Raw genomic sequence first — 13,792 nt, forward strand, 5'->3', positions numbered from 1 at the left:
AAAGAAGATTAAGTCACCCTTGCAGTAAGTAAGTATTAGATCTAGGGGTGTCACAATTCTCGATTTGATTATAGATTTTAAGGTCACGATTCGATCCTCAATCTTCTTTTCTCCCTTCTAGCACAGATGGGTCAGCCATTTTTAGACTTGTCTAGTTTAGTCTAGGATCATTTTTTAATTCCCCTTTCAATTGTCTACATGGTGTCATGAGTGATATAATACCACACTGAGACCTTATACTCAAACTGTAATAATATATTAACAATACAAATGTAACTATAACCAGTAAATGCTTGTTTTCTACCACTGAATAAAGGTTGCATGTCTAATGCTACAAACACGTCGATATCACTAGTTATCGCTTTAGCATGAGTTGAGTTTTGGGGACATTTTGCAGAGATATTTTCTTGTCGACAACACAAACACTGTTAACAAAAACTCACGGGGAACGCAAAATATTTCCCCACCAGTGATTTCAGAGAAGCATGAGTTGGGTTCGATGAGTTTGGTCGATGTGTCGCCCAAGTCAGCAGTTGCCATGGTTACTATTAGTCGGCGGCAGCTTCGGGTTAGCGGGAGGAGGTAATGTGTAGTCGCGCTGCAACCACAACACTGTTTTTTTCTCCTCTGGCACGACTGCAGGACGTCACACTGGGGGCGCGGTTAGATCCTCGATTCCACCTTTGCTTCCGTAGGTCGAGATCGTGGCGTTGTTTCGATCAATGGTCGATTTACAATCGAGATTGTGACGGCCATAATTAGATCTGTGTAAGACTGTTTGCGTAAAAGACACTTTACTCTGTTTACCATGAATAACTAGCTCACCACCTCAAGGTAATTGCATGATTATGGTTCACAGGAACTAGATTTGCCTGCATGATGGTTAGTGTTTACATTAGTACTGCAAAACACCTCTTCAACAGCACAAGGTAAATAGCAGTCATGATGATGATGAATTTACAGAGCCTTTTAGGTCTCAGACTCACATGCCACCTTGTTACTTTTGCTGCTATTTGTGCAGAAATGCCGCTTTACACAGACTCAAGCCACCAATAGAAATCAGTACGGAGGTACATGTCAGTGGATACAGCAAGAAATCGAGTTTGGGGTCAGACAATTGAGTTACCCTTTCTTCAACTCTCCCCTTGATTCATCTAAGATAATCCAATTATCATGTTTACATGACAGCAGCAATAATTTGAGTACTGCCTTAATATGGCCATGATTAAGTTAGCATCAAGTACAGTAGTTCTGTAGTTCTATGGAACTGACGGTTCATGTTTGTGTGAGTTTTTAATTGCAGGTGTGAGAGATTTCTGGCATTCAATGCAAAAAAAAACAAAAAAAAAACACACAATAAAAAACATAATAAGCTATTTTTGTAAAATAAAAGCAGCCAGAGTTCAATTTGCCTGTAAGGCTCAAAATCACTCAAGCCAACAGCATCTTAAATTCATTCATTTTCTACCACTTTATCCTCCACTTGAAGGTTGAGCGGGAGCTGGAATCAATCTCAGCTGACACGGGGCAAAAAGCGGGGTACATCACAGCCAATCAGACCCAAAATATTGGCTGTTGTTGTCCAGCACTTCTAAATTGACCCTCAAGCACCAAGCTACCACTGGTACTTTCAATGGATTTGGATTATAAAATAGCTTTCGGACTGTTCTTTGAACACATTGTCGGTACCAAGCCTTAGAAATTAGTCATTCACCTACGATCTCCTCAATCTTCTCAATAGTTTTTAAACCCATGTAATGAAAGAATCTTCAAGGAAGACAGCTCAGACTACAAAATGTCTTAGATTTTCTCTATGGGTGTTTAGCAAACAATTTATTAACTGATGTTATAGAAAGTATAATCGCAAAATATGACTTTGCAAATACGTAACATTTTGCAACATCGTGATAATATCGTATAGTGGTGTCTGTGGTAATTTCCCCTCGCCTCTGTGAATAAAGACAGCGAACTGACAGCAGATATTATTTTCTACCAATATCGGTGGTCCCTCATTATACTGTGTATACGGAATATGAGGAAAGAAAAGAGTGACGCTTCTGCTTTTATCTATAATGAGCCGAAACAAACATTTACAAACAAATGTACTTCTTCCACCGACATGTGAATCAGATGAGACGGCTGTCAGAAAGCATCCATATCCATCCTAAGTAAGCTCTAATTAGAGAACTACTCTTCTTCCTCTGTCCCTCTCTTGACAGATACTGCTCAATCATCACACTGGCACTGTTGAACACTACTCCAGTAATCTGCCATTGCTGCTGTTACACAATGACACAATGTGTGCGCGTGCGCCTACAGTACTCCTCATGGGGACAAAGCCTGGTCCTAATGAGGCAGAACCTTAATTCTGAGGTCCTGGTTAATGTTAGAGGTAAGATGTAAAATTGTGGGTAGGTTAAGGTTAGGGTTAACTGGTTATGATAAAGGTGTGTGTGTGTAGTAATTCTTCACACGTATGTGCATCTGTGTCTTTTTATAAAATAAAGTACTAGCATGCGTTTGCATGCTCAGAAAAGAAATTATATCGACTTTACAAAATACTGCTGTTTCCATAAAAGAGTGAATTACCAGTTACCCAAATATACAGAGAGGGAGACAAACACAAATACTTACACTGCCTCATAAACACATACCTACATAATTTCGTACACACTGAATTAATCAGCTCTAACACAAATAGCTGAATAAATACTGTGGATAACCAGATCAATATTGTACACGAAACTCATTTGAGTTCACAGAGATGTCAAATTCTGCATAGTTCCAGGGCACACTGATTAAACTGGCACCACATTAATACAGTAAATCAATAAAACCAATCTTTCAAATAAATCTAGTTGCATGGCCGGCTGGAGCCAATTTGGGGGCTTGGACACATTAAAATTCCCTTGCTCCAACTGCATATCTATGTCAAGCAGGCAGCAGACTGATTTGCTATGTGGATTCCACAATTTGTGGAATGAAAATGATTAATCCATGAAACAATAACCAGGGCGCCAAGAAGGCACATGGTAATTCTATAATGATCAAAGACTCAATTAAATCCTTTTCCATTCTGTTCCCTAAATGCCTCATGTCTGTGACTACAGACTACAGTGCATGCGTGCGTGTGTGTGTTCTTGTATTTGTTACGCTTTTAATTAGCTTTTCTGGAATAAACGCTGACCTTGTCAGGACCAGTAGTCCTGGTGGAGACCAAAACCTTGCCCTAATGAGGCAGAAGATCATTTCTGAGGAACTGGTTAATAGTAAGCCCAAGATTTGAATTGTGGTTAAGTTGTGTTGGAGTTAGGCATTAAGCTGTTTAAGCTGTCCAAACGAATAGAAGTCAATGCAGTTCCCCAAGAAGAATAGCTGAATAGCTGCGTGTGTGCGTGTGTGTGTGTGTGTGTGTGTTTTCTACCCTTTCGTGTGTTGCGAGTCAGAGGTTAAGCTGTGGTCTGGCAACTGTCTTTTGTGGTCAGATGACGTATGAGTTAATACTGCAGTGCCCCAGCACAAGCAGTGCGATTGTAATCATTACTGAATTATTAGAGCATTCATATCCTGACAGACCAGACAGTGTGTTTTATTATTAGAAATATGCCCTTCACCATGCAGCATACCTCTTCTTTATTATTCTCGTGCCAAATTCTCCTTTTTGTCCCTATTTCAGTTGAAAGTAGCAAAGCACTGAGTTGCTAAAAATTGCTGAACTGCACTGTAGTTTTTAGAAACAAACAAAAAAAAAAAACTTCACATAACCACAGGAGGTTTGCTGACTCGGCATGGCAATTTTTAGCAGCATCTACCTCAGACTGTTCCACACCTGGGTGCTAGCTGCTGGCCACCTTCACTGGAAAACAAGAGGCTCTATTCACTCGGGACATTTCAACCTTAATCCTAAACTGCTGTGACAGAAAAATTCCCTGCGCTCTGAATGTTTCCAGAGCCATGCAGATCTACAGAGTAGATGTGGTCTTTCCTGAACCATAGGCTTAATCTGCCCTTTATTTAGTAGTCCCAACTCTGAGGAACAATATGTCCCAAAATCAGACAAGCAAGAAATTGTACTGCCATCTTGTTTTCTCACTAGAACTGGAAGGAATTGCAGGCCACAGGCAATGTCACTGATTTACACTACAGTACAGGACTGTATGTGTAAAATAAAATACCCATGTTTATTTAACCTGCAATAATCAAAAGTTATAGTATATCACAACAATTTGGCCATTGTTTCTACATTATAACATTTGTAATGCATAGTGGGTTATGTAAAAGCAGGTGTAACACATTCATCTAACCAATCTGTAATTTAATCCCATAGTTTCTACAACTATAGCGAACGACAAAATAAGCAATCTTTTGCTTTACACTGCCATGCAGTGTACATACATGGTCATGTGACATCATTTTCAGCTTGTTATAAGGACGCAGATGATTTAAAAGCTCATCTGGAGATTGTTTTAATTTTATCTGTCAATAAAAGATGCACTTCAAAAATGTGTCTCTGTGCTGCTGCTATTATAGCAGGTGATCATTTGACACATAAATGTTTGCATTGTTTGTAGTCATTCAAAAAGAGAAGTATCACAAAGTCTGCCTCAGCTCTACGCAAAAATAGTATTTTTGAACTCATCGTTCTAGTTTTTCCACAGCATCACTGGTCTGGTTCTGTCGCCATCCCCCGTTGACACTGAATGCCACCTAACCAGCACAAAACAACAGGCAGTTAAAGCTGGTGATAAACTGATGAACACAGCGGTGCATAATTATGACAGCTGAAGAGACAGATATATCCCTAAGGAAGTGGAGAGGAGGAAAAACAGAGCTACAAAGAGTGTAAACATGTATAACAATATCTGCTGACAAAGTTACCACTTGGTATTGTATAATAGGTTTCAAATATATAAAAGAAAAATGTGAAACTGCTCTTAAATACTTACTTTACGATGACCATTTAGTTCCCTGTGTGTTCAGTCAATTCAAGTCCAAGTTACCTTTTACGGCACATTTAAAAAAAACAACCTCAGCTGACCAAGGTCCTGCACAGATAATACAAAAATACAATAAACAACAAAACATTAAAAAAAAATAAACAATAAAGAAAGCCATTTAAATAAAATAAGCTATGCAGGCACCATAAAGTATTTAAGTATTTTACTTAACCAGAGTTATAAGGCAGTGAAAAGTGATTGGTCGAGGGTTTGGGCAGCTCGCACATGAAGAGATGGGGCTCTATCCCTCCATTTTTTTTTTTAATCTTCAGTTGAGTTGATCTTGGAACGTCCTAGAGGAGTTGTGAGGTTTTAAGAGTTCTGTCAAATAAGGTGCCGTGCTGTGCCGTTAGGACTTTAAAAAAACAATAATACAATTTTTTAATGAATTCTTAAAAATATTATATAATCCTAGCAATGATGTTTATAGCACTGTAAGGACAGGGGGGAAAAAACGGTTACTATGCCGTAGCATTTCCCTTGGTGCACAGTGTCGGAAAGGTGAATCTATGATATCACAAGTGTGGGTATTTTCCTGTGGTTTGCGTCCATATGTGCAGAGGAGCAGAGGGTATGAGGATTGGAGAGAAGCAGCACAGGGCAGTCTCAGGTGAGACATGCATAGTCCCAACATAATTATAAACCTTAATTAATCCACTCCGGATGCTCCCTCCCTTTCTCGCTGTCCCTCTCTATGTTTGCAGGCTTATTTCCATCATGGTCCGCCTCTCCCTCTTTTAGTCTTGCATTTGCCCACAGTATGTGCTCTATAATGCTCCAGGTTTGTTTTTGCAGCTGTTTATTAATACATGTGGCCTTTCACATGTCTCTCATGGAGCTCACTCTGCCCTCTCCGTCTTCCCCTTCCTCGTGTCTCAATCTCTCTACCTGTTTCAACCCCCCCAACTCCCATCTTGGCAGACACACAAACAAACTGCTTCTTTTGGTCCCGTGTTGTTTCTGGTGTTGCCTCTTCCAACAGCTAATGGCACAGACACACGTGCGCACACACAAAAACATGCTCGCACAAGTCTAACACCACACAGTCCAAAGGGAGTGCTGCTGACACAAATACGAACCCAACAGAGCTGTCCTCTGTGGAATGACTCAGGTGAGTCTCAGGTGAACATCACCGCTCGTCAGGGCCAGACAGCCAGACACACAAACACACAAACACACAGTGATATATTTATCCTAATTCTGTCGCCTAATCAAATGCATTGACAGCTTAAATAATTGTGTGTAACTCTTGTATATTAAACGCTGCTACAGGAGAGCGAAGCAGTTGGAACACAGATGTTATAAATGAACACTGGAGGGTTGTTGTTTTTTTCTTTGCTTTTTTGGCATATATATTTGGCCAGTCTCCTTGTTTTACTCCATCTGATACAATGCAACAGTTTAAACAACAAATTACACATAAAACCCTCTTCATTTTAATTAAAATCAATCAAAATGATGGCATGTCTCTCCAGTCTGTGTTTTGTGTCTGCACTGAAGTGTTTAATATATTTTAAATAAATATTACAACTAAACTTTTGGGTTTTAGTGCACTCAGAGCCGCATTTATTCTGTTACTGAAAACAAAGAACGTGTAAACTTACATGAGGTGATAATTAAAAGACGGTAAAAACTGGCCTGATTGCAATTAATCGGTCTGCCTGTACACTGGAGTCCTGCAGCGGAAGATCGAGGGCTTGTATACTTAGCTGGAGGTAATGAGGACAAAAGTGTTAGTACTGCATGCTGGAAGAGTGTGAGGAGGGGTGTCGACGACTCCTGCTACTACTATTCAACCTGCTCTGTGTGTTCTGGCCAGGCCAATTAGAGGAGCTCATTCACCACCTTCCTAACACTCCCCCAATCATGATATCAGAAAAAAACATGGATTAATTAGACAAGCTTTTAGGTCAATTGATCCCCGTTTCCTTTCATGCTCCTCCTTTTCCGCCCCACGGGTCTGATGTTACCTAAGGACAAGGGTTTAACTCAGGATGCTCTCACAAGTTCAGCCTGAGCAAAAGACGTGGTCTGGATTAAAAAGAAACTGGCTTGTTTTGTTTTTTTTAAATGGAATTGCAATTGCAGACTCAAGCATTGAGGGAGACTCATCACCCGATAAATGATAAGAAGAAAGAAGAACATCATCAAAATCTGTGATAATAACGATAATACAGTAGCAATGAAATTAATCTATTCATATTTGTTTCCATTTAAACATAATGGAAACAAAGGTACATCAATGTCAAATGTATGACTGTCTGGACCTTGGTTTGGTTGGTTTGGAATCATAACCCTCTGAATACACAGGTACATTTCTCTCTGCTATCCACCAGTGGTGATTGCTCTGAGACAGCAAGCAAAGCTCAGCTTCCTCTAAAATATCGTCAAATATGTACTGTGTTGTATTAACATTTTAATACTAAATATTGCACTAGAATATGTCAGTAGTTTGTTCAGAATTAGCCGTTTATCATGGATGACGGATCGTATTCGTATTCCCGTAGCAGCCTCCACATTAAAACCACTTGGAGCTCAGCTTCAGCAGTTCTCTACGGGACGAAATAGAATATGTTTTTTTTTCACTGCGGGGAGCTCGACATTGATTGGACAAATACGGCAAAAACGTCACTTCCAGGAAACCTCAGCTTCTCTCTGAGTCGATGGAGCGGTGGGGGTGAAGGGGGTGGGGGGGGCTGGGGCGTGGACGCTGGGCTACTGCTGTCGTGATTGGAGGAACTGTCTGTAAGACGGAACCAGTTTTTGATTGACAGCGTTGCAGAAGCACGACAGCGGAGGCTTTTCTGCGAGGGAAGTCTGTTGACAGATAGCCGGTCGTTGCGTATTATTTGCTTGACGATATAGTCCATTTTCATTTGTATGCACACACTGTAAATACAATTAGAGCATTTCAGTTTTTGTTTGCAGAATTTATGTATAAAAAATAATTGGGCCTGGAATGAGCTTCCACTCTTTCAAAGACCAGCACTGCTGAAAAAGGTTCAGAATCAATGTCAGTGTTCAGAGGCCCACTGCCATTATGCTGTACATACGACAGGAGCTGTTGTAACTGATTTCCTAAAACACCACACAATCAGAGATTATATCGATTTGTGAACATTATTCTCAAGTGCCTCCAAAATTAGGTCTTACCACAGGTAAGAGGTTGAAAACCTCTCATTTACATGTTAAGAAATGAAAACTAACAAACACGCAACACTCATATCTGGTGTTTCAAGTTGCTTTCCACAGCATGAATAGGGAAATCAGACAGGATCAAAGAGGCACTCAAAGCAGATCATTACAAACTGCAATAACAATTTGGTTGTCAAAACTGAAGGAACATATACAACTGAATGAATTACTGATGAAGCCGATTGGTCACATTGATTGAGCATCACCGTGTCTTTTCACTGCCGAACACCAAGTTATCTCTCACTCGATAGACACGACCCAAATACACCAGCCACTCAATCCAGTGTGTTGCTACTCAGGTCCATCCAGCTAATTTAACACCCACTCCGTTTATGAAAAAGAGTCCTCATTGATTTTTTCTGTTCATGTGCTCTTGTTGCTCCTGTTCATTTTCGCCACACTGGCGCCTCCACACACTAAGGACTGGCAGCAATTGAATTGAATTAGTGTTTGGTAGATTGAGATTGCAAGATTGGCTTCTCAGTGCCCACACCTCCAGGCTTTCTCCACATCTAGCCAAGACCAGGCTGCTGTGTGCATAGCACAGAACTCCACAAGCTTCAAAATGGATGAACATCACCGATCGCTTTTGCACTGCGACAGCAAAGACCAGTTGTGCTTGTTTTCGTTTAAATGTGCAAAACCTCCCCTCCTTTGTTATCCCACACCCACCTCTATTTTCTTTTCCTCTCTTTTACCCTCTCTCTCCAAGCCATCATTGAATGGACACACTTCCAAAATAAAATATTAAAGAAAAACAGCCAAGACATTACAAATAGCCAAAGAAAACATAATTGGGGATTTCTGATTGCAATAATTAGTCCAACAACAGCTGCTTTCCAGTGTGTTTTGTCAGCAGCGGTTAAACTCTGAACCACAATAACTGTTATTATAATCATAATGGCTTTCCTGTCAAGACAAGTCTTATCAGCCGAGTGACAAACACAGAGCTGCCATTGCCAGGTAAACAGCACTGTCTGTAACAGGAGGGAGTAAAAATGACACAGAAATAACACAATAAACCGTTTCTAGGTCAGATTAATGGAAAAAAAACGGACGGAGACCTATAATTTTGACCCATCTGCAAAGGGCATAAAAAAATGACTCTGCCTTTGCACAATAGGTACATAGCAACCCACCCACTGCGATGAAGCTATCACAGGTATTTTAAAATTGTTATATTAGCATCTGCCAGTGTGTCTTTCTGGTTGAAAATGTCAGCAAATATGTAGAAAGGCTTCTGCAGAAGCGTTGTAAAGGTCACAACTAGTAGTTTCGTTATTAACACGATTTTGGGCTCTCGATGAAATTTTGAGAGAGGGAAAAAAAAAATTACAAACACAATTAAATCCTGGAAAGGGGTTGTTTTTCGTGGATTAAAATCGCTTCATCATCTTCAGAAATATGACAGATCAATACAGACAATGAGCACGATTATTCAAAATGGATCGCCCCGTTCAGCGAACCATGAGAAGCCAGGGACGGGTAGACTGGCTGGTAAAGCTCGTACATCTAATCTAATCAGATCCTTTCATCATCAAAATGCAATGATGAGATTAAGTTTCTCATATGAATACACTGTGGAGCCAGTGTGCACCAGTCCTTTGTTCTACTGACAGCTAAGATTATTGAGATTATTTGGTTGTTCCCTCCTTAAAGTGTGGAAGGTTGTGTGTGTGTGTGTGTGTGTGTGTGTCTGAGTTTTTACAGTCAAAGATTTAATGTGAGTGTACTTTCCCAGAATAAACATTTTACACTGCATTGTGCGTATCATTTTGTGCGCCATGTCTTGACTACGGGACGGCTTTATTACGGTTCCAAACTTCTATAAAATAATATATTTAATGGATTTCCTTCTTTAAAAATGTGTAAATCAGAAGTGATAATGTAAAAATAGGAACCAGACTGTTAATCACCTGCTGGGTTGACCGCTCTCAAAATATCAATTTCTATCTTGAAATAAATTTGAATCGTGGATTTGCTGAACTCTGGTTTCGGCATATAGTTTGTTCGTTGCTGCCTTTTTTCATTTTTTGTTACAAAGCCTATTGTTATTTCCGAAATACGTGCAATGCTTCTTTCTTTTTTTTTAAGTCACACCATTCTTTACCTGAAAAACTAAAAAATAATATCCTGCAATGCTGAACTGACATGTGGCATATGTGATGTAAATAACAGCCACGGTGGGAAAAATGGAAACAGTGGGAAATATTAGCACGATACCAAAATCTGTCAGCACCTCTGTACATTTGGTGAATTTATTCTCACATTTGTCTTTTCACCAGCATGGATGCCATACATTTAAGGCTCCTGTGGGCATGAAAAAAATCATCGGTCATTTTATGAAATCTATGAAAGAGTGCTCTTTCTGCTCGTTTCCTGTTAACATATTAATTTGTACATGTCTTGTCAAAGTGCTGCAGGGGTTACATACATTTAAAAACAAAGGAGAGAGTCACAGAAATGGCACTGTGTACGTAAGTATTATTATTAAAAAAAAAAAAGGATGTGTGTGTGCATACACATAATGACTAAGTGGTCTGTGTGTTAGTTGTGTGGACGCATGTGCAAAATAAAATGCAGGCAATGAGTGTGAAAAGTTACGTTATTGTTCGCGAGGGCCGTCAGACAGGTTTTTGTACAGTAACAACCTTCAACGGCATAGTGTGGTCGTTTGATCCTGAACACGGTCATGCAGAGCCTCCCAAAATGCTCAAGTCACACTAAAATAAATCTAATTATGATTAATGACACATTAAAAGTCTGACGATCACGCCATGCTAATGTATGACTATTATTCACCCGCTGAAAGCCGAGAATAATTTTTCTGATGGTGATGTGACACACAGACAAGGGGGAAATAAATCCTTCTGTCTTCCCAGGGAGAGTGTTTGGCAGTAAACCAATTCCAAGTCTGGCTTCTTGAATGCCCAGATAACGCAATCAGACAGTTGCAATATTGCTGTTTTACCACCTGAAGAATTTGAATTTCATTCAGCCCCTTCAGAGCAGCAGACACGCCAATTTTTTTTTCCCCAAGAATTGGCAGGACAAACACAATGCACCCCAATGGAATGAGGAAAAGGCTCACCAGCAGAAAACAACTGTGTTCAGAGACTTTCTTCTCCACAGCCATATACGGTTCAATTTTATCATAATAATACAAAAGTGGGAGTTTAATTTCTTCTATCATAACTACAGTGGATTGCTGATGCCTTTTTTATTACATATTTTATTATTAAATTGGGAATTAGTCAGGCATATAACAATATGAGAGCGCCTCAGTTTTCATGTCGTGAACCCCTAAATAAAACAGGGACACATTTGATTAAATCTGATATACGACGGGATTTCTCCAGCTGTGGATTTATGCTGTCGCAAAGTGGTACATACTGTATATTATTTGAACTCATCAGGGTGGGCATTCCTAGACAATCTCTAATTGGGATTTCAAGTGAAATTTGAGGGGAACATTGTCTGCATCTCATTTGATTTGGGACATCCTGGAACACTGGTGGAGAACACCTGGGGCTCTGTAGACCCTCACAGCACTGCTGCTTTACAGGTAACGACTTGACCTGGCAGAGTATTAGTGTAGTCGGAAACATGAAGGGTTGGACTGAGTTCATTTTTAAGCTCTACACATTGTCTCGCATTATTCTGGCGGTCAAATTTGTTGTTGTTTTTCCTCTTAGAATGAACTTGTAAAGAAGAAAAACTGTGAGATGTTTGATAAAATCACACATGTCACACATCTTCCTCCTGCATTGGACTGACATTATTCATCCAAGAAATACTTTCTTTAATACTTATAATATGTCTGGCTATTACACAGCCTCTGTTTCCCAATGTCACCTGCCTGTTTATTTGCCAAGCTGAAAACTCCCCCACCTCTTAGCTTTTATAGGACTAAGAAGTCAATGTTCAGCTCCCAGACTCTATGAAATAATTAAAATTGTGCAAATCTATTAGTGTGCAGGTCACGGTGCAGTGAACAGGCCCCAAAAGAAGGGGTCCCCTTTAAAAAAAAAAAACCCCGACTAATTTAAAGGATCCTGACTGTATTTTTAATATGAGGAGGCTGCTGGTGACGCACCGTTTACACCAACTCCGCATCTGTCAAAGCATTAAATATCAATAAATAAGTAAATCGGCTTACACGCCTGCACCTCACGCATGCAGACTGATAATGGACGCCCGGGTGGTGCGTATTTACACGCTATGTTTGATGCAATGTCATTACATTTATTAGGGACACATGATACGAACACTGCTTAGTCCTACCTTGATCCCTCCAATCTCCTTTTCCTTGATTGCTCAGTGCGTCTCATTCATTCTCGCTTTTCCTCTTTACTTGCCTCCTTTTCCTTCTCTCTCCTCTGGTTATCACTCGTTTTCTCCTCGCTGGTCCCGTCTTCTTGCGGATGCATAAGAATTAAAAATTAATAGCCTGCTATCTTAAAGACAACCCGACGAGAAAAAAAAAAATAAGACAAAAAAATAAGAAGGATCCACTAGACTAAATTACAAATCTAGAGGGAAAAATCCTCACGGACAGAGCAGATTCTCGCGAAAATGCGCCCGTGTGGGCATCAAGATAAATAACGATACCATTGTCCTGCTCCAAAACAATAATAACATGCGAGTCAGAGCACCGTCAAGTGGCAACTGTGGTGGGAATAAAAGTTGCAGTCGCGTCGTCCGTGCGTCCCTGGTTTAGATGGTGAGCAAATGAGCCACCGTCGCAAAAACGTGTCAGGCAAATCAGATCTTCAAATCTTGGGTGTCGGATGTTATGATGTCTGTGTGGTCACAGGAACGGATCGACACTTTTGTTTCGTCCAACTATATATATATGTATGTCATTCGCCCTCGTGCCGTCTCAGGGAAAAGTTCTACGGTGTGAAATATAGCCCGTTGGAATCAGGAGAGACTGCACATGCCATCTGCGTCCTGGCGCACCGAGCGGATCACTCCTCTATAGTTTCCCTCTCCGTCTGCAGGCAGCGCACACACTCTCATCAGGACCATTCACACGGTGTTCTCTGCCACTGCAGTTCTGCAGCAGGCCTATATACACCTACAACCTAGCGCATTCATCATTGCTTCGCACCTCACATACTGTTGGGTAACATAGGGACAATTTCAGGTTATATATGTGTATGTACAGTATGTATACATATACATATATATACATACACACACACACACACACACACACACACACACATATATATATACACACATATGTATGTGTATATATAGCCAAATCTGATTTAAGCCCATTAGTTTGACTTCCTCCTCTTGTGGCAGGTGGCACTATACCACTTTCAATTGCCTTCTAACACATGTGTATTTAAATGTTTTATTTTTTAGGTCAGGAACATCTGTAGCCCAACAAAGTAGACCAAGTCTTTGTGTTAAAGTATTTAGCATTTAATCAACTATTAACTAAATTAACTAAATTAACTAAATTAGTTAAAGCTGAGGCCTCGGTGTTGAACAGTGTCTGTCATGTTGAGAGATACAGATTTACTATTTAAAAAGGTACAATACATTTCATATTTGTTTTGCCCAGTGGGTTAATAAACAAAGCAGTA

At 40.1% G+C, this 13,792-nt stretch overlaps 1 protein-coding gene across 2 annotated transcripts in view; it reads right to left on the reverse strand.

Moving 5' to 3' along the window:
• Positions 1-13,186, reverse strand: part of adgrl1a (adhesion G protein-coupled receptor L1a) — an 89,034-nt gene extending 75,848 nt beyond the window's left edge. For both annotated transcript variants that reach the window (XM_044050093.1, XM_044050092.1), the window contains exon 1: positions 12,477-13,186. The gene's annotated coding sequence lies outside the window, so the exon portion shown is untranslated. The remainder of the gene's footprint in view (positions 1-12,476) is intronic.
• Positions 13,187-13,792: the final 606 nt, after the last annotated feature.

The sequence above is a fragment of the Solea senegalensis genome, linkage group LG19, assembly GCF_019176455.1.
Source record: "Solea senegalensis isolate Sse05_10M linkage group LG19, IFAPA_SoseM_1, whole genome shotgun sequence".
Taxonomy (NCBI): Eukaryota; Metazoa; Chordata; class Actinopteri; order Pleuronectiformes; family Soleidae; genus Solea; species Solea senegalensis.